Raw genomic sequence first — 23,099 nt, 5'->3', positions numbered from 1 at the left:
ACACCCACCGTCATTGTCCAGCGGATCCTCGCTTTGGTAGACACGCCTGCCGACTGCGACCCACCCACTCCTTAGATGGCTTTTCGTATGGACTTCGCCCTACGCTCCTTCACCTTGTCTTTAAATGTTAATTGTAACTACAGCCACCATTCCTTCACAGTCGGTATTTACTGTGTTCAGACCGTTTAGGAAAAATGCTTTATACGTAACATCTAATGAAGTCATGTATTCCCTTTCACATCGCTTCAAAACATTACTTCACAATTAATTACATCCTTCAAATATTTCGGCTTTGCTTTGAAGAGCCAACTTCAGCCAACTGACGTTCGGTTAAACAGAAACGGGTTGACTGAATAAGCTCTCCATAGCGGGACGGAAATATTTCAAGAATTTAATAGTGTAAACAATGTTTGAAGCAGTATAAAACTGAAAACAGATGTCAGTTATGCCACATCCCGCGTAGCCTTAAAACTAATATGGTCCGTAGTAAAAGGATGTATCTTGTCATGTGCTTTTGTGACAGTAGCTGTTGTAATAATCATGTCTGCGCAGGCGACCTTTTCACAGACATGGTAACTTAAAATTTTGCAATATTTTCTTATAAAAATGGCAACATAATATGGTGCAAAGAAAAGAAAAATCGGAATAGAGACCATGTAAATCAATTCTCAATCACATTTTAAAATTATAAATGTACTCTTAATAAGTATGTTGGTAATGCAATAATGATATATACTGTTTATCCTAATATAATATAATTGGAAAGTTTTAAATTGAAATAAATCTGTAATTAGACAGTGCCATTTCACTATTTATTTGGTTTCCATTTGGCCCATAATGACAAAATAATCATTTACAAGGCTTTCTTAAAATATCTTCTATTAGTAACCTTCCTAGGAACAACAAAATCGTACAGTTTTACAAACAAAGTTTTATTGAAGGCGAGATAGAATGAGTGGGATAAAAATAAATTACACACAGATAACAATGGATACACGGTACCGTAAATGTCATACGTAAGCAAAATTTTATATTTTAATACAAATTCTGCTTTTATTCGGCGCAATACAAGGATTCAAAATATGTATCCATAAAATAGCAGCTATTCTCAGATGCAGGAGAAAATATCCTCTTATTTTGTGTTTCAACTCCGGTCAAATTCCATTTCTTACAAATAAATGTAGCAAATGTTGGCGTTGATAACTTTAATTATATAATATCTGTTTTAACTAACTTTTTTGCTATCTACAGAAAACCTTTTTAAGAAAACATCTGAAATCAATAACAATGCCATACGGACCTAAAAATAGACCAATATTTCAATATGTGTTATACAACACGACTCTTAACAGAATAAAGGAGAATCGTAACTGACCCATGCTTTCAGGAAAAGGATAAGTATAAAGAGCATTGAAATCAACAGAAAAAATCATTATTTTCAGAATTTTGTTTCACAATTATCTAAACGAAAAAAACAAACGGAATTCCGGTTTCACCATCAAATCCAGACGTACAAATCGCTAAAAAAACACGTTACAATGTAAAAACAAAGGAGTAACTTAATACTAAACATTACCAGACTTATCACCTATAAAGGAGTAACTAAGTAACCACAACAAACATTGGAACTTTACAAAGGTGAATGTACATTCCTTCTGCATCACTGTTACAACCCGCGCTGTGTTATTACATCCAATTAAAACTAAATTGTAAACTACTTAGAGGGGTAACTTAGCCATATACAATAAAGATTAGTAATTTATAGAGATAAACTTAAATTCTTCAAGAGCCTTTCTAAACCCCGCTATATAACTTTTACAATCGTTACTAACGTTACTTGTATCTGTAGTATGGAGTAAAGCAACACGTCTAATTTTAGGGGTTATTTCACATAGGACAAGATTTTGAAGAAAGTGAGGGGTATGCACTTAATCGTTAAAGGACCTTTTGCGTTTACTTCCGGAGTGACAGCATATTCAGAATGGAAAAGTTTGGTGGTAGAGACCCCGGTCGAGATCCTATGAGGAGATATAGCAGTCTTTTAGATACCCTTCATTTTTAAAAATTAAATTATCTCAAACAAATGCCGTATGGTCAATTTGATGAGAAATTCGTTTAAACTAAATCTCTGCAGTTTGCTGTTAGTTTGTCCGCTAGACATTTGAGACGGCTGGAGAAATTTTGAACTAAACCTCTGCATGTATCAGTCATCTTACAAGAAGGAGGAGGCTAGCTTTGTTCCGATATTTTCCAGTCAACGCGGAAATGGGAAGGGACTCCTCATATTTAGGCTAGCAACAGCATTTATCACTAAGGTAGTTCCACTCACTCCAAGAGTCATCTACAGACTAGACCTATCGATCAACCCTTGTACCCCAATATCTCGGCATTTGCGGACAGTAATGTGCTGCCTCTTACCACCGATGGGGTTGCTCGTACTGATACATCGGTATTTGCTCTATCCAGTGTAGGTTGAACTGGATGATATAAGACAGCGAGAAGTGAACTACCCTTGGAGATTTTTTATTTATTAGTCGATCTATGGTTTTTCGTGTGTTTTATTAATACTACAGTTAAAATTATATTTTTATTTTGTGATAAAAATTATGTAATTAGTGTGAGACAAGATATGCACAAATTGTTATGATAAGCAAGGTCCATGTACATTTAAGAAAATATATTCACGTACAATTTAAAAACAAATGAGCCTATACTTACTTGGTACATCATCTCGAAAACATCTGTGCACGGAGAAACGGTGTCAACTGCTAACAAGTCGTGGAGAATTTTAGGTAACAAGAATAATTTCAAACTAAGAGTAAAGTACACACATTGGAGTGTTATTAGTGCTAGAGATGGTAACTGATACTCTTTTCTAAATACTCTAAAACCTTTACATCGATTACATCGACATAAATAAATCAACTCAAAAAATGTTCCACCCTACTACGGGGAGCAGCTTCACTGATTTAGGAGAGGTAGCTAAATATACATGTAATATTTTTCACTTTAATTTTTAGTGTATAAGATCAAAACCCTATTACAAATTGTTGTTCACTCTTAGAAAAAGTCTAATACCAATTGAGGTATATTCTCACACACGATACATTTTACACAGATATGCCAGAGGCAACTAAATTTACAAATACTGAGATAAATACATAAAATTACTTTTAATTAAAATGTGTGGTAAGTTGTAACACATCACTATTATTAGTTAAAATTTTTAAATAAACACATTGCAATAAATTATAAAGAGTTTACATTTTCAGACCGCTTAATAAAACGTATTGGATTGGCCGTTATCGGTTTCGGTACCAGATCATCGCAAGTCAAACATCATGGCATCTCCGTAATAACCAGACACAGCTAGCTATATTCTTATTAATATAAAACTTTTATAACTGAACCGGCTTAATAATAACAGTAGAGTTCACTAAGTACACGGTACAATGCAGAGAGTAGGGCCAGAACGGTTTAGGGAACATAATTCAATAGAAATATTTGACATTAAAGTAGAATAAACATCAAACTTTAAGTTTTTATCTGTCGCTTTTGTGAGATTGAATATTGAAGCGTTCTCTGACCCATCGAAATTTAGTAAAAATGTCATGAACACTCTTGTTTTTCTGTGTTTAGTTACGTTCATCTCTGAAGCTGTTGAATGTTTTTCAATGATTTATATTGCCCCTATTAACATGAGCAATAGTTTGAGGGTAGCATATATGTGTATATACCCTAATCATTTATTTATTTTATTTTATTTTACATATCAACGGACATATCTCCATTTTTACAAATATTAGAAAAAAAATTAGATAAGATAATTCTACTCAAGATGCTAAACTAAAGTGATGAAATAGTTAGACCATGTAAACCATTGCTAATCTGAATCCTAGTTATAAATAAAAAATTGTGACTGATAATATTATGAACAAAATTTGCAAGTACACCCTGATCAATGGTGGCAAAAGATTGATTTTTGTGAAACTACTGTTAATTTTTCAAATAATAATATTTTTATATATATATATATATATATATATATATATATATATATATATAAACTGTTATATAAACATTTCTGTGCTTTAATTTTTAGATTAAGAGAGTTAAATTAAATTAAATCGATCATAAGTTTTATGTTTATAAGTTTATTTGTTATTAAGGAAAATAGCTATATAGTGGCCTTATTTAGCATGTGCGGTATATAGTTCACTTACTTCATACTACCTAAATATGGTTAACTTTTATTGTAGCCTAAAGCTTTGGTCCTACAAATACTCAAATATATTACATTCTATTAACATTATTACTTATACATAAATTACATCTTATCATTAATTTTATCTAATTGCAATATTACACTTCTATATTATATAATTTTCACAGTCTAGAGAGTGGTCTTAAAATACTTAATATTTTTATATAACCATACACCACTTTTTAAACCAATGTTTTATATCAAGGATGCGTTAGACCAGTTCATAAAAAGTAAAAAAGGTTTAGTGATTTTATGGCATTTTTTCTTGGCTGATACTAGATTCTACCCTGTTTGTACGATTTACATTCTAGCCTATGGACTCATTATTTCTATGGATTTTTAAATTTATTTTGTGGATTATTTTAGGAATAATGATTAACGTATAAAAATCACCTATTAGTAAATAAGTAAAAAAATTGGTGGTTTTTGTGTATGATAATTTTCAACACAAAAGCCACCAACGTTTCAAATGTCCCCCTCCAACAACCATCCGGAAGTAAACAAAATCGTTCGTTAAGTGGATATTTATTGGTTCAGTAATTCAGTTAGTCGGTCAGTGGCCACAAAGTGTTATAAAATGAGCCAAAGAAATGAATACTGTTAGCTACTTTATGATTGACAAGATGCCCGTGCTAGTGGAGAGGATTGTATTAGAACTGATGATACACGGACTGGGCTCGTGAGCAGCAGGGGAGATGGTATTGGAACTGATAGTACGCGGGTTAATTTTGGAACAGCGCTCTGGCCAGCACAGTGGCCCGTTGCTGATATTAATACCATCACAGTGCGGGCATCCGTGATTTGTATGTGGATGTAGTGTCTAACATTCCAGTGTGCGTGGTGTTGACGGTTCGTGATTGACGTTTGACGGTTGAAGTTGACGTTGACAGTGAGGGCTGAGTGTGAGTGCAGTGATTGTGCAGTGACCGGTAAGGATATTGGTGTCAAAGTCCCCGAGCACACCCATCACTTTCAGGTAGAACGAGTTCTCTCTCTCTCTCTCTCTCTCGCTCTCTCTACCTCTTTCCCATTCTCTGAGAAGCCATTTAGACACATTATAGCGATCTTATAAGCTGTAGATAACTCTTTTTAATTGCGATAAGGACACTGTTTTACCATGTAGTGGTTATTGTTTACACGATGAGGCTTATACTTCAGTGAAAAGGCTTACATCGGTTGGTTTCATCTTCCTGGTAAAACACGAAGATGCTATGATTCACTAACAGTAGTTTATTATATTCATAAAGAAGAATTTTAGAAACTATACTACCGGACACAGTATTGAGTTTCAACAATAGTGTTTTATTATTTATAGGGTCTTGTTGCCATATAGAGCGAGTGTGTGCTGGTGATATTGCGGTAGGGTAGCGAGCGATAGACTGTGCACGTCATATTTCGCAACAAGAACTGTGCTGTAGCCATGGCTGGCAGACATGAGACTCGTGCCGCACAGGGTCACGTCTCGCTCAAACGAGACAACACGTAAACATCTACATTGTATCAGTGACTACCTGTATTTGTATTGGAATATTAACAAACACGTAGCTTCAGATCTATTTAAAAATAGTGTCTAGTTATAAATATAGTATAGTGGTATATATTTATAACGAAAACAATAACAGAGTGCCTGCCCAAATAAACTATAACAAGTATTTGAATATCGCCTGCATCAATACAAACTCAGGCTTAACACATGTCTAATCGAATTTAGCAACCCAGTTCTAGGAAGCGATTTTCAGTTAGGTTACGTATTGCATAGATAGATAGGGTTTGAAATTTGGCTACTCTTCAAATGCAACGTAAGTTAGAATTTTATTCGGATTCCTGCCCAGATCCAAAGTTGAATTAGAATTAATTGAAAATAAATAGGCACCTTATCCAAAATATCAAAATTTTCATTCATGACCTCATCTAAATTTTGTTTAATGAAAATATTACGCCTTTTGATATACTCATAATATCGTATAGTAATTAGGAACAGACAAGCCTGTGGAGGTTTCAATTGAGATTTCACGGTTTCAGATATTGTTCTTTTCACTCAAAAATATAAATGTCAGATTTTAGTTTTGTTTATACTTATTATACCATTAACAGCACTGTTAATTTTCTTAATGGTATAATAAGTACCATTAACAGCAAATAATACAAAAAATTTTCTGTTTAGAAGACTCCTAAATCCAAACCTAACTGATATTACGTTTTAATAAGATAACCCAAATATATCTGACATCTATTTGATTCCTTTATTACATAACCGTAAGCAAAAGGATACAAACGTTTGTAAATTGGTTCCATCTTGGGTCAGAATACTCGTTAACAAATAAAAAAAAACCGCGTTACTCTCGCAAAGTTACAAACGTGTGAAAATGGTGTATGATACACAGATGAGAGAGAGAGAGAGAGTGATAAATTCATCAGAATTTATATTTAGTAATGTCGTCAATTGGATCCTTCAGACGGTGCTAAGAAAAGATGTTGTAAGAGTTGATTTTGTTCACAAATATATTGACTTATACTTGCACATCATATTTCACATTCGCACCGTTAAGAAATTAGCAGAAAAGTACAATTGTTAACCGTCACAAATATTGTGTTTTACAATTCTTTACTTTCTTTGATCAGTACCAAGAACTTAAATTTTATATGATTCCCTGATAGTGTGAACGGAAATAATGCATATTTCATTAATCAAATTGGTTTTCCAACATCGATTGGTATCAGTCAACAATGAATTGTCAATATGTTTGGAATTCGTTTCTTAATACACCCTAAAAATAAACTGTATCTTGCAAAGTGTGCCTAGGAAACAAAAACGAGTATGTTAAGAATTAATCACCTATTCAATAAATAGTATATATATATATATATATATATATATATATATATATATATATATAGGTATAAAAGAAAACAAAACATGTTTCTTCAACTTGAAAAGCTTAATATTTCGTTACTTTTCAGTAACATTATCAAAAGCATGTATACAATAAAAATATAAACAAATATAAATATAACTATATATATAAGCTTGAAACGTAAAAAAACTAATCCTCGACTTTTTGGAAAATGCTCAAATAGTAAAAGTAGTAGCAAGAACAGTAAATATATTTAAATTGTTGATGGTTATTTATCTTATTCTAAATATTGTAAAGAAAATTCCAATTCATCATAGTTATAACTAAAATATTACTCATAACTTCTACACGCTGTATCTATGAGTAATAGTTTGAAACACTTTTATAGTCTTAAATACAGGCGTTTATTTTTTGTTATATTACAGAGATTTTTGTGATAGTTTTGCTATTATAATTTTATGATTAAAATGTTTTGTTGGATGCTAAATTATTCACTACACCATTCTTTCGGGAACAAGTTTTGGAAGACAATATTTTGAATGTACTTATTTTATTTAGTCCACTACCGGATCAAACGATTTTTCTACAATTGAGCGCCTTCATGGCACCAATCGGCAAGATACAGCCACACGTGTAAACTTTTAATTAAGCCGACTAGTGGTAGGCGTCTACGTTTTCCTGCTGGGCATGCCCGCAATGTTTCATTAAATTTACCTAGAATGAATAAAGCAGCGTTTGTTATAAGCAGCGTGTACACAATAACATTATATACGATACTTGCGTACGAGTATCTTATCATATTATGAAGAAAAGTTTATTACAGTTAGGCAATCGTTTTGTAGCCTTAGCCAATACTGACTGTAGAGGCTTTTTGGCTCTGAAGTTGAAATTGTATTCCTATATTCGAAAACCTTCTTAAAAATATTTTTATCATTTTGAATGGGAATTTAACTATTTAATTTTAATTTTATTAATATGTCTCCAAAACGGAAATACAAACGTTAGTTAAAACACACTATGTTCCTCATAGAGTTTTAAGGTAGATGTTTACATGTATTAGTGTAAAACAGTTTGTATAATATTAGTGTTAGGGAAATTTTAGTACTATGTTTAAAATACAGTTATTTAAGGTTTATTCGTGAAAAGATGGAATTTTAGTATTCTCACTCGCCTAAGTATTGTGAACCAAACCATGTTAGAGCCTATATTATTATAAGTAGACCTGTAGCGGAATTAAAATTAACAAATTTTATTTTAAGTACTATCCAAGTAATAGAAAATAGTACTTATCGATATAAAGAACATCGCTTATATATCCACAACAGTATTACGGACAAAATTAACAAAGATGTTTCTTGTTAAAGTCATGTTTCTGTATGTGTAAATTTAATAAACTAATGTTCAAACAACAGAAACAATACTAAAATATGGGTCTGTATCTCCATAATCTAATGTTTCTATATTTAAAGGGCTACAATAACTCAACTTCTTTATAATTTGGGCGTAAGAAATTAATTTATAAGTTGTGATAACCGTAAATGTTTATCAAGGAGGTGTGTTTCATTGAGGAAGTCAGGTAAAACTTAATCGATCATACATTGGGTTTGTGTTGTCACGATATTTCGTACAGAAGATTAAGAAATAATATTATGTGAAACATAGCTTAGTAATGATACACATTTTCATTGCTGTATATCTTAATGAAAGTATATGTTCTTATGTTAAAATAACGCTATTCCTATCGTTTATATAATGCAGGTTCATATTGTGGAACGTTTTACATCCTATTTTAGTGATATTTCCATAATTTTGATTTAAAAATGCCCAGAATTACTAGTTCAAATGCATAAATTCCACATAGTATGACAAAATAGGTTTTCTATTAATCATCTCTTAATAGAAGGAATCGCAAGGTGTGCAGTTGTTTTTTTTGGTTGGGGCTTTTTATCTTGAAGTCACAGCCCTTTCAAAATAACTTTCCTGAAAACAAAGAAAGTAGATAGTTAATTTTATTACTTAACGAGAAGTTATGGGCATTTAAAGTATGAGATCTAGTCCATTTTGTAACCAGAGCTAATTCAAGCAACTAAAAATAAAAAAAATGTGAATCTTTATAGCGTATACATGAGTTATTACTTGAGCGCATGACTTTTTTAAAAGATTTATAACTTAAGAAAATTATAATTATAAAAATGAGAATTACATTTATTTTAATAACGCTTTACATTTTACAGTTTAAAACACTTATTGTAACACGTTTTAAAGGATATTATTAAGAATATTAATTTTTATAAAAAATATATATCATTTTCTACAGTTATGTTTCGTGTACGTACTGTAAACAAATACATAGCCTTATCTCATTATAAATGCTCCTAAATTTTGCTTCAAATGCCTACCACTCTTCGTGGAATGATCAAAACAATTTTTATATGTTTCCTGTTTTCAGAAAAAGTATCTTAAGGGGATGTGATCAAAGTGTGATGCTTATTTAAAAATAAATACTATTACTACCAATGACCGACTGCATCACCTTAGAGGACAGGTTTTCCTAAGGACAAATGTTAAAATTCATCCTTATTAATGAGTCATTGCCTAAAAGGTTCCCATTGACGTGTGGTGTAAAATTTCCTCGTGTATCATAAAAATTGAATTTCTAAGTTTCAATTCCCTTTGGTACCTTTACTTTAGTAACGTATTTAGTATCATCTGTGGTTGAGTTTATACTTCGTTGATGGTCTATAAAACCTTTTTCGAAAGAGAATATCGTAATAGGGTGCGTTATAATAGGATGTAAAGTCCAGTTTGTTAAATAGTTCAAGGTTTTCAATACGAGGGACATAAAAGATAGCGAGCGACCTGCACGTCACAGATAAGTATCAACCAATTAAAGTTATATTACAATGGTTCAGTGTTTTGTTGAGGATCCTCGCCGCTTGCTCTGTAAAGCAGTCCAATATGTTGATTCTAGCAGAAGATATGATCTAATATTACTAGTATTGCATTGAGGTAAATTTAAGCTATTTGATACTAAATAGTTTCCTTCGAGGATAAAGGCGGACCCGATCGCAGTTTTGCATATTGCTAATGAAAACTGTTTAAATGTTGGAACAATGTTCAATTTTAAATATTTATTTTCTTTTATGATAAGGGGAATTTTTTTAAAAGAACTATCTAATGATGACAAAATATTGTATTAGTCTGATAAACAACCTATGTGGAAGGTGGCGACATAGAGGTCACCAAAGGACAACAGAAGTAATATTTAGGCTAGAAAAATGGTTTCCTATTTTTTAAGACGGTTTCTCGAGACACATGTAGAGGCTCAGGTTGCAGAGAAGTGTTATTGACCAGAATGATTATTCGATGTAAGACCTTCGGTGGGTTGTTTGAACGCGTATGGTTCCATTAGCATGGACTCTTCCCTAGTAAGAGAACAGTGTGTTATTAGTGACTTTCTAGGTCTCTCTATACTTCGCCGGTATAACGCGTCGTTGGGGGAATTCTGAGAGTGTTTTAAAACTAACCCAAACACTGTGGAACACTAAAAGTCAATCATAAAGCAGTCAGACGTCACAGAATATATTATCCATGATGTAAACCGTGACCAGATTAAAATTTTACTCTTTATCTCATTTCGAGGGTATTGGTGGGACGAATACAATATCCTATTTTATAATTTTCTCCGATACGTTCAGAAAAAGTTAGATTAACACAGGATATTATGAATGATAAATTGCATATTAAACAGAACGGATACATTAGTCATCCATAAGCAAGTGTAAACAAAACAGAAGAATCGTCCCTGATTAGAAATGAGAAAGGAGATATTTTTGTGTTAATGTTAGCCCGTTTTGTTCCGGGATCATTGGAGTAGGTAGAGAGTGAAACACCCGTTTAAAACACACAATTTGATTAGAGAAAGTTTCATAAAAACAAAACCAAAAACTGACATGCATGGCTCCAAAACTGTACTTACAGTATAACTTACAGTTCTAATAGAGGATGCATACGTGGGACCAAAAACATTAAAAATGAGAATAAAATAATATGGTAAAACACGATAAAAAGGTTAACTGAAACATCAAAAAATGTTCATCGTATGAATTCGAATAAAACTAACAAAATACGTAGGGAATCTCTTTCCTTAAAAAAACTAATCAAAGTTTCGTAAAATTAATTAGTAGACCAACCACTACTACTCCACAGTAAGCAATTACAATTATGCCTCTTTGGTTTCAAAAGGAAACCTAAAGAATCAAACGGAGTCAAAATAAATTAATGGTCAGTTATAGCATGGTTTTAAGAAGTTATCTAGAATGGACTAAAGAAAATTTTAGTCTCGTTCCCTATAATTTACCTCCGTCTGTTTTCTGCCTTAAAGGTTTAACTATTGGTCACATATCAGTTGTTATTGACTGGAATCAGAAATCATAATAAGAAATATGAAACGTTTGTTATCATTCAATATTGTGCAATGCAATAGATAAAAGTCAATAAAAATGGTCCAAGATGATCTATATAAGTATGCAGGAACTAATGAAATTATAATATAAATGTACAAATTGCTAATATCAGTGAGCAGAACGCGTAAGATAGGCTATGCAACCAGTAACATTATGGACTTAGTCAAATCTGAAAAGGTATCACAGATCTCAGACAAAGCTTAAAATATAAATAAATAGATAAATAACACTATCTATAATATTTATCAATAGAAAAATTAATAAATGGTAACAATTATCTAGTACAGAAATAAATACCAATAAATAATGACAAGTAAGATGAAATAAACAAAGTCAAAAAGATATAGACAAGACGGACAAATCACAAACAGATTATTATAATCGTACTTTTGTTAAATATTCTTAGTATTCTTTCACTCTATAAAAGAGATTACACAACTTGCCAATTTTTTCCGATATGTTATCTTGTAAACTGGACTCATCTTCAATGAGAATATTAAATATCTTTAGGCCTATAATTTTTAAACTCGTTTAAATAGCATGCATCCTATAGTATGGTACATGAAACAAGGGGGTATTTCTTGTATTATGTATTTCTTATTATAGTGTGTTCCTTGTGTCTAAATTCGTTCTGTTCTTTTTCACCCACACCAGACACTCAAAAAACAAACAAACAATCGTTCAGATGCTCGGACGCACAAAAGCACGCCTACCGTGAGCTAGAGGCTCCTCTCCAGCCAAATGCTTGGTGACTCTCTTCTGAGCATTAATCACTTTGTCTACGGCTAAGGAGTGCACACAATAACACACCACACATGACTGCACAGAGTAAACCCATAGGCTAATACTATGAGGGGAAAATACATACTGCGAAGGTGTGTCGAAGGAATTTTACTTTTTGGAACTCTCAACAAATAGGATACCTTAGATAACCTTTGACATACTTGTTAAATATGAGTCCCCCAGTAGCGCAACCGGATCTACATAGGAAAATTTACCCCTAAAGACAATACGCTAAGTCGTGTCCCCATTCAGCAATATCGATTGTCCTCAAACCAAACAGCCGCCGCACTCAGTGCACACTCAGACAATCGATTCAGAAATTCAAGATTGTCTGAGATATTAAAAAACATTGTTAGGTTGACATGACATAGCCTATCAATAATTATCATTACAAACAACGACCCAGAACCCATGGAGCACCCCCAACAACTATTTTTAGTTCCTCTGACCTAGCACCATTTACCACAACGATATGCTTTCGTCAGGTCAAGTAACTACTTAGAACCTCCAAAACAACACCATTTATGCCATATGGTTTCAATTTTAGACTTAGATTTTTATGAGAATCACATTCAATGGCCTTGCTTAAGAGAGTGGCCTGATCAAAGCCTTTATTTTCAAAAAGTTCATAAACATACTTAACTAAATCAAAAAGAGCACGAAGTGTGGACTTATCCATGCGGAGACTAAACTTAGAATTGCCAATCAATCAAACTTATCCAAGTAGGCACTCATGTGCACTTTGATCACACTTTCCATGATTTTGCCAACTATTGGTACTAATGGACCCAAGACGCTGCCGAGGATCAGAACTGTTTCATTCTTAAATGTAGGTTCCAACTTTGAGAAGTTTTGAGAATTTGAAAAAACGCCAGCAGTCAGAAGATTATTGATGCAAATGATAAAAGAAAAAAAAGTATCACCTCAATAATCAGCTTAACCAAGTAATTGTTAAGTCCATAAATATTACATTTTCAACATTTCAAACTGTTTCGGGCAACACTAGGCTCCTACTGAAGTTTTCGGTTCATAAAATTGACGCCCAATCCGCAGTTAAAGATGTTCCTTAGGCTCCCCTGAAAGGGGGGATGCACAGATGTAAATGTCACCATAATTGAATTGATGAAGTTGCTGTTTAAATTTTAGTTTCAACCTCAGGCTCAATTTCAGTTTTAGGATTTGCATATTTTTCTAGGATAAACAAAACATACATACATAAAAACAATATATTATGTCCATTTCCCATATTTTATATATACTATCCCGAATTGCTGCCAAAGAGCACTTCAGACTCTTCAGCCCTGAATGTGTGCTGATTCTTCTTTCACAGCTTAGTAACGTGTCGGTTCAAAGTTTGTGCAAAACGAACTGAAAGATTGAATTAAATTCTAAAAATCAAGATCCCTTTTTCTCGAACCCTACTATGTATATGGATATCTCCACCCTAAACAATGTGATTATTAAGAGAGGGTAGATAAGGTAACAACATTTCCAATCCTTCCTTCATGAATGTATCCTCAATAGTACATGAATACACGATACACAACCACTACGATTAGGCTCACTAGTTCAACTTCCATTGGTATGGGCTCAACACGTTTCTCAACACAAAACATTTTGACATCCACAGGTTTAATCGAGTTGGTTACTGTGAGCAGACATATAGGCTTGAATTTTTTATTTAATTTTTAGTTCAGTTTATATTAATTGGCTTTCGTTACAATTTGTTTTATAAATACAGTAGTTTGCATGGAGCTACACACACAACTTCTAATTCCTAACGAATGTTTTTCTCAACGCTTTGATATAATTTGACCATTTTAATGTAGATAGTAGTTATGTGTTAGTTTAGTTATCCATCTGAGGAAGGGATCAGATTGTAGATCTTATATGTTACTGATTCTTTCTAGTAAACTATGGAACATCTCTGAAAAACGTTCTGTTACATTCAATATACATATTTTTAAGATAATTTAAATTATATCAGTATACATAAAATTTTCATGTAATTTGTTATGGATCGATACCACAAAGGAACCCATAATTATAATATAATTTATATGGCAGTATTTATATTATAATACAGTTTCAATACAGTTAGTGAGATTTATACAGTTCAACAATACAGTGCCAAGTTTTCCCCTTCTAATTTGCTTTCCTGCAAAAAACATTTAACCAAAACAAAGGAAGAAGTGCTGATAAATATTTAGAATAGACAGAGATATAACATCTTACTTTGTCAATAGTAATAATCTAAATAAAAATAACAACTTACTTTTTTAATGTGTAGGAAAGCACATGTTTTCTTTGCACAGGAAAAACTGCCAAATCACAGTTATAAAGCACTTATCGCAACAGACAGTAACAACAAGCTAAGCAACTTTTGGTAAAAACTTAAATATCCATCAGTTTACTGTATAAAATAGTCCCTATTAATTTTCAAGAATCTAGAGGACAGTAATAGTAAACCTGAAATTGAACGCGGTAGTCACTTCCTGTTGAGAACTGTTGCTCCCCACCACCACCCAATCAACCCAACACAGCAGCAGCAGACTTATCTACCAGCTGTCAATTACCAATGTAAACAGCAATTACTAGGGCAAAGTCCTGAATAGCCTCTACATGATTATATATTTTATCTGATTGACTCTGACTGACTTTTATCATTATCATTATTGATTCTTATTATTGATGACTATTACTAGGCAAGTACACATTTTTAACTGACCCTGTTGCACTGGTGATGCGGGAATTTTGATGAACGATAATATTTATATATATATATATATATATATATATATATATATATAATATTTATTTATTCAATAAATAAGTATACCTTCTCCAAACTCAAAATGCCCCCAAGGTTTCCTTGTGGCTCCTGTGCAGTTGGGGTCAAATTCTCAGGAATAAAATGCACCGGCCCCTGTAATAGGTGGTACCATGCTGGCTGTCAGAATGTTCCTGATAAAATTCTGAAAAGATGGACAGGTGATGAAATAAACATATGGAAATGTAGTATTTGCAGAACCACCACACCAACTAATTCCAACTCTTCTACAAGCCCAGACATCCTGTACACTTCTCTAAATGAACTAGAAAGCAGCCTGAATGAAAATAATACCCTAAATAATTTAGAAAATAACGATGAGAAGTTGCAAATGGCTGCAAAAATAGGAGCAGCTCTTCTGGAAGAAAATAACATCTTAAAAGAAAAAAACATTAGACTAGATGCTAAACTAGAAATGTTGGAGGAAAAGATTGAAAAAACTGGAAAATGAGGAAAATAAATACCTTAAAAAAATAGAAGATCTACTACAGAATGTTTCCGAGGTACAAGTGCAACTTGAGAAGGAAAAAAAACTTCGCTTAGACACACAAAATATTTTTGAAGAACACGACAGTAAACAGGGACAACTCATCGATGACTATGCAAAAATGATAAACTGCTTGCAGATCACAATTAAAAACCTTGAAAAAGAAATGAGACCTCAAGAAACCCAAAAATCAGAACTGCCTACATACATGAGCAATGAAACCCAAACAGAGGCACTCTCACACTGCACCCCTCGGACCACAACCTGCTCCTCAAACTTACTAGTTGAAATTGGTCAACTGAAGTCAAAACAGGACAGCCTGGAGAGCGCAGTTAAGGATCTGACATCACGGTTTCAGAGTATACGCATGGAAATACCTACTAACTCAGAAAACCAAAGCACAGTTATAACACAGAGTCATAACTCAATCACAAACAATATGCAGGTTAAATCAAACAGAACTTCATCTGGGAGGGGAACCAAAAAACTGTTTCAGCGTCGCACTACAAGTGGCCAAACATCATTGTAGAACCATACAAGGCCTGGGACCTATGACAAGCAATAAGCCAATAAAGACCAACGTCACTGAAGAGGAAGCTGAAGTTGGCAATGAGAACTGTCCTCTAACGGCCTAAACTACAACACTGAGAGACACTGGAGGCACCATGAAGCCTCCAGTTTCTGCTAAACTCCTAGCACCCAATGAAACATACTTGGACTTCTTCAATAAAAATGCAGAACACTACAGGGCAACATCAAGAGCTGCAGCGGAGGCTAAAGAAAATGCAAGAGAAATTTCTAAATCTCAGCCAGCTGATAATGGCTTAGTTACTGACTCGTTACTAGCAGCACCTACGTCAGGACAGAGCCCGCCTTTTTTAGACAGAAGCTTCAAAACAAAAAGCCGCTACAAATCACGGCTTATCCTAAATTCAATGCTGAAGGAGCACATAAAACACTAACAGTATTTCACCAGAATGTGGACAGGATGACAAATAAAGTAGAAAGAATAAACCATGAACTAAGCACCAGGAAACCGGACATTGTCATCCTCACTGAGCACGGGATGAATAAGGACTGTCTAGAAAATGCTCGACTACCGGGGTACTCCCTCGTCAGCAACTTTAGCAGAGTCAGCCACCAAAAAGGAGGAGTTGCCATTTACAAAAGTAACGAACTGGGAAATGATATAACAAGCCTTAATATTGAAAACCGCAGTATTGAACTCACATGCGAGATCACATGCATAAGTCTTAGAGTAACAAAATCTAATTACCTCTATATTCTTGGAATCTATAGGACAAGTAGCCATCTAGACACCACTCTGGAAATCCTAACAGACCTGCTGGATGACCTCCTAACGCAGAACAACCCAATACTGATCATGGGTGACATCAATATTGACTCCATCAAAGAACATACCCAGAAAACCAAATTTAATGAACTCCTCGCCACTTACAATCTGCACAGACTGACACTCCCAGCGACAAGGATTACCCACAACACTGCAACCTCAATTGACTGTGTCTGCACAAACATGGCACAGCATGACATTGACGTGGAGGTTGTCCACACAGGCCTCTCAGACCACACTGGGCAATACTGCAGCATGGCAATACCAACACAGGCAAAAAAGACACTAATCTCAAATCGCAGACACTTCAACAACAGAAATTTTGAGAACCTTAGGCAGCTTCTATCGGCTCAGGACTGGACAAGTGTGACCTCAGCGAGCGGTATGGAGGAAACCTATACCAACTTCTCCATCATTATGACTTCTGCCCTAGATATAACATGTTCATACAAAAGATCTCGGGCAAGGCACAGTACCCAACGAGGAATAGTAAATGACACAGAGGCCCAGACCTTAAAAAAGAACTTCCAAATTGCTTGGTAAAAGTACATTCAAACCAGCAGAGATGAGGACAAAAGGGATGCTGTAAAAATTAAAAAAAATATGACTTGAAGCTCAGAACCCTCCGACACCTGGCTAGTGAAGAACATATACATCAAGCCAATAACAAGAGTAAAGCTCTGTGGGACATTGTTAATGGCGAGAGAAAACCAAAAGGTGAACAGACATCAAACCTGCAATTGCGAATCAGAGGGAGATTAGTAGACGACCCTAAAATAATAGCTGACCACATTAACACCTACTTTGTTAATGTTGCTAATGAGACCCTTAAGCAGAATGACAGTGTAACTCAAATGCCCCTAGACATGAATGACGTCCCAAGCTTACAAACCATGTCATTACATTCAACTACGCTCAAGGAGGTCCAGAAGATCATTGACTCACTAAAACCCAAAACCTCAGCTGGAAATGATGAAGTGTCAGCGAAACTATTAAAATACTGCAAAAATGAACTATCTCCCATTCTTGTTCATATAGTCAACAAATCTTTCGCCCAAGGAATCTTCCCTTCTGGCTTAAAAAATTCCAGAGTATATGCCAAACACAAGCAAGGTGACAAGCTAGAACTTTCAAACTACAGGCCAATCTCACTGCTCTCAACCTTCTCTAAAGTAATTGAGAAGGTTGCCCTCACCAGACTACTGGAACATCTAAAGTGGAATGGACTATTAACAGACAGGCAGCATGGCTTTATCAGTGGCATATCAACAGCGACAGCCCTCATTGATTTAATTGAGCGCACTGTAGACCACCTGGAAGCTGGGGACACTGTTATAAGCCTATTACTGGACTTTAGCAAAGCCTTCGACTGCCTGGACCATGACTTGATAATAAAAAAACTGAATGCCCTTGGAATACATGGAGTGGAGGCTAAATGGTTTAAAAACTACCTCAATGGAAGAAGTCAGCTGGTAGAAGTAGAACACACCCTGAAGAACACTATCACCTCAGTCAGATCAGACCTGCTTCCAATCCAAAGAGGAGTCCCACAGGGCTCAGTGCTTGGCCCCGTGTTGTTTGTCCTATTCACAAATGACTTACCACAGTACCTCCAAGACTATGCGTACAGTGTAATGTATGCTGACGACACAGTGCTGCTAACAGGAAAGAAAAACACAGAAGACCTGGAAATTGACTCATATATTGCACTGAATGTGGCTGCTGAATACTGCATAAAAAATGACCTTGTACTTAATGAGTCTAAGACAAAGCAGATTGTTCTGGGAAGAAACAGAGAGAAAGTCTCGGAACTCCCCAACATCACAGTGACCAGCGAAGTGAAGCATCTGGGGATCATCATAGATGAAAAGCTATCCTGGAATGGACACCTGGATAGGCTTTGTCAAAGACTGAGCTCAGCCATCTTTGTAATAAGGAGGATTAAGACCATCAGCACTCAAGCAGCCAGCAAAATCGCATACTATGCACTGTTTGAGTCACACCTAAGGTACGGCATGGTGGTCTGGGGAGGCTTAACAGCAAGAAATATACAGCGTGTACTGATCCTACAAAAGAAAGCCATAAGAACGATATATGGGCTAGGCACAAGAGACAGCTGTAGACAGGCTTTTAAGGACTTAGGGATCCTCACAGCACCCTCCCTTTATATCCTAGAGACAATACTTCATGCCTCTTCTCGAAACCTTCCAAGACACTATGATAGGCATGCTTACCAAACTAGAAATGCCACAAACTATACATTACCTCTACACAGGTCAGCAGTCTATGAATCAAAGCCTACATACGCTGGAGCAAAATTTTTTAACAACCTCCCAGAAGCACTGAAGAGTATCAGCCGCAATCTGCTTAAGAAGAGACTGACAACCTGGTTGCTGGACCAATCATTCTACAGCCTGGAGGAGTTCCTGAATTGGAGAGAACATTGACCACAACTGCCTAACCTGGAAACTATTATTGACAAATTGTAAAATGCTTATACTGTTTGACACCAATTCAGATCTTGATGATCTTGTATTAAGTTCTATCAATAAATCAATAAATCAATGGCTTCGTTTTTGGTGGTATTATGTAACAAATTATGAAAACATTAAGTTTTTATTGGATCTTACGTACACAATGCAATGAATTACGTACAATGAACATTTAACATTTTGCATGGTTAATAGGACCAACAAGTGTATTTATTACGTTCTTACGTTCCCCAGGACCTAAAAAAACGTTTAAGAGGTTTAATCTTAATTTGTTTACTCTTGCTATTAACCGTTAACTAGTACCAAAATTAAGTTGTTGTTTTCATTAGATATAAAATCATAATTATAAAATCACATGTTTCATTCAATTTATAACTTTGTACGATCGTTAAACAGGAAAACCAATTTTACTATCAAATATATAAAACTTTGCGTGAGTTTTGCAGCTGTAACAAAGCATAGGATGTTAATTTTACTGAAATATGTAGCTAACTTACATTTAATCTAATACATTTTTTGTAAATTTATAATTCAGATAATTTAATGCGCACTGCTTTGAAACTGATTAAAAATAATGTATTTATTGAAGTAAGGTTGCAGCTGTAGATTTATGTTCAGCAAGAGAACATTAAACAATTTGATTACACTCAGATCCGGGCAAAGAATGTGGCAATTTGACAAAGTGTTGTTAGCGGGTTCTTGAATTATGTTTGCAGCATCTCCCGCGCATTTCCATTGTTCAAAAGCTACATCACTGTTACAGAAAACTGTGTTGAATCATGGTTGCACATTGTGTTTTATGATCTACCGGGCATTGTCATTTACACAGCACATTAACACAATAAGAAATAAACTACTTCACTGTTACAGAAAACTGTGTTGAATTATGGTTTCAGTATCTCCCGGGCACTTTCATTGTTCAAAAGTTACTTGATTGTTACAGAGAACTGTGTTGAATTATGGTTGCAGTATCTACCGCGCACTTTCACTGTTGAAAAACTACATCACTGTTACAGAAAACTATGTTGAATCATGGTTGCACATTGTGTTTTTTGATCTACCGGGCATTGTAATTTACACAGCACATTAACACAGTAAGAAATAAATTAGCTACATTTAATATTAATTTATATAGAATTGTATTGAATTAAATAGGGATTTTACAAGTCATCTTACGTTTATTATTATATTTAAAAAAAGGATAAAAACAGTAAAAGTTTGATGATGAATACCGATAAACAAACTTTATCGATAACACGGCTCTCAGATAAAACAACTTTTTGAAACTGAATCAACAAATTCAGAGTTGTAATCTTTACAGTTTTTAATTAATTCTGACATTCTGCTTTTAAGTAAAAGCGTTACACTTAATACATCCAAAAGTTTAGAAATACCCTGATTTACGTGTTTTGTCAATCCGTGTATTTTAACCCTGTCTGATGTAAGCTTATTCAATTTTCTTAATTGCCGTATTTAAAAAAAAAATAGGCAAATGAATAAAAAGAATAGGCGATGATTAATTGTAAATTTTCAAAATGAAGATATAGACATGTGATATATAGCTAATTTTAAATGAACTATTAGGGTTTTGTATATAACTTGTTGAAATAAAATATGACTGACTGTATATTAAGTAAAAGATTTATATGCATATATTCAGCTATTTATGTGGGAAAATTTCAAGTTTTCTCTAATTTATTACTACTAAAGTATCTAAAATAATTAAAATACCTTGTAGAATAAAAATGGTTTTTATTTTTTTTATTATTAACATATTAAATCATTTGTTGTGATTATATAATTATTGTTATATAATATTTGTTATATAATATTATATAACAAGGATTAGGATTGAAACATTCTTTGGGATTAAGAAATATAACCCAGTCAAAACCCGAGTCACCAACAACACATATTAAGGACACGTATCAAGTAGAAAATTTGTAACAAAATCAGTATTTTTATAAGTAAACTACGTATTCTTATTCAGAAACTAAAAGATAAATGAGATTCTTATTATTATTAAACTATCATTGAATATCAAATACACATAATAGTCTGATTACTAAGTTGAAAGGTGTACTTATAGAGGCAACACGTGTACTGTTAATGTCCACTCGGTCATGAGTAAGAGGATGACAGGTTGTCGGTATCTGCGTACTCATGAGTCACAGAGTATTTACACTGCTTTGCAGATGATTCTTGTTCTGTGCCGAGCTGGGCAGATCGCACCTAGTGTTACAGCTGTAAATCTTAGTAGAAGCTGGGTCGCCTCCAAACTTGGTTCCACTCCACACTCACTACTTTGTTCTTGGTACGGTGCCTCCGGTATTTGTTTTGTTTCACTCAAAAACCACGGAGCTCACACTTTAAACGTATGTATTTGGTGGCAAATTTGTGTGCTGGATTTTGTGTGGGAAAGAAACTGTGAAAGTGGATATTGCGATCCCGAGCTTTTGGTTATGATGCACTTTTTACAAGAACATAAAAGTGTTGTACCGAATTCTGAAAGCCTTTCAATAGTTGTTGATAACGATAGTTTTACTGCAGTAACGCAGTCATAAAATCCTACTGCAAAATTAAAAAGAGCTTTGGAACTTAACACAAGAAATTAAAGTTATACTAGTGCAAAACTTCTTTTAGTGAAAAGCAGAAAATCCAGATTAAATAAACAAGTCCACATTTTCATAGGAATGTCTGTAATGTTCTTGCATTTTATTTATACATATACAGCAACACCTTAAAATTTTGCTATCATCTTAGAGGTAATGCTGAGAATATAGAATACAAAGGATATGTACAATCTTTCAAACACGTTTTTGAGTAAGTAAATCGAAAACATTTTCTTTAGAAAACCAAGTTTGTAATTTGTAACAACATTTAGAATTTAAAAACTTTGTACTAAAATAAATATACCTACACTAATAGGTGTTGGTTTAAAAGAATATAATATTTGACCCATTACCTGATTTGTCTTAGCCATTGAGTTTGGAGAAAAGCCGAATTCTTCATCAAGTTTAAATTATTTGAAGTAACTTCTAAACCTTTAAATTCTATAATAATGTAATAAATAGCTGTCTACTTGCTTGTTTACTAAACCATGTTAAAACGCTGACCATTTCAACTGCACATATTCTATTTGAAAAATTGACTTAATATTGGAAGAACTATTCAAAACTGTAATAAATACTATTTTGGAAATACAACTAACAGGGATTATAATGTGCGTTCAAATAAAAAGTTTATAAAATAAATTCTTTGGTCAAACTTTGTTTACACACATTTTCCTGTCGGTACTTGGCCAAACACCTGTAGTACCTAAGCCTTTGAAAGCAGAACTCATTAATCTTAATTTTTATGTCTTCAAAATACTTAAATAATGCATTTTATAACTGAAATTTTTACATAGGTATCTGATTTTCAACATATTCACTTAATTACATATTGGTTACTTACTACATGCTATCATTTGTTGAGTTAAACAACGAATAATAAAAATAAAAAGATCAACATATTGTCACTTCAAGAAAATGACGTAGAAGACCTAATACTAATAAACTGTGAAATA

The 23,099-nt window shown here is 33.8% G+C and overlaps 2 protein-coding genes across 2 annotated transcripts in view; one reads left to right on the top strand and one right to left on the bottom strand.

Annotated features, from left to right (window-relative positions):
• LOC124369224 (neurogenic locus notch homolog protein 1) overlaps positions 1-14,773 on the bottom strand; it is an 89,250-nt gene extending 74,477 nt beyond the window's left edge. Inside the window, exon 1 of the mRNA XM_046827094.1 lies at positions 14,644-14,773. The gene's annotated coding sequence lies outside the window, so the exon portion shown is untranslated. The remainder of the gene's footprint in view (positions 1-14,643) is intronic.
• Positions 5,033-23,099, top strand: part of LOC124369221 (muscle calcium channel subunit alpha-1-like) — a 413,179-nt gene continuing 395,112 nt past the window's right edge. Inside the window, exon 1 of the mRNA XM_046827077.1 lies at positions 5,033-5,240. The gene's annotated coding sequence lies outside the window, so the exon portion shown is untranslated. The remainder of the gene's footprint in view (positions 5,241-23,099) is intronic.

Source organism: Homalodisca vitripennis, chromosome X (assembly GCF_021130785.1).
Source record: "Homalodisca vitripennis isolate AUS2020 chromosome X, UT_GWSS_2.1, whole genome shotgun sequence".
NCBI classification, from domain to species: Eukaryota; Metazoa; Arthropoda; class Insecta; order Hemiptera; family Cicadellidae; genus Homalodisca; species Homalodisca vitripennis.
Note: the sequence above shows the minus strand (reverse complement) of the source record. Positions and strands in the feature narration are given on the sequence as shown.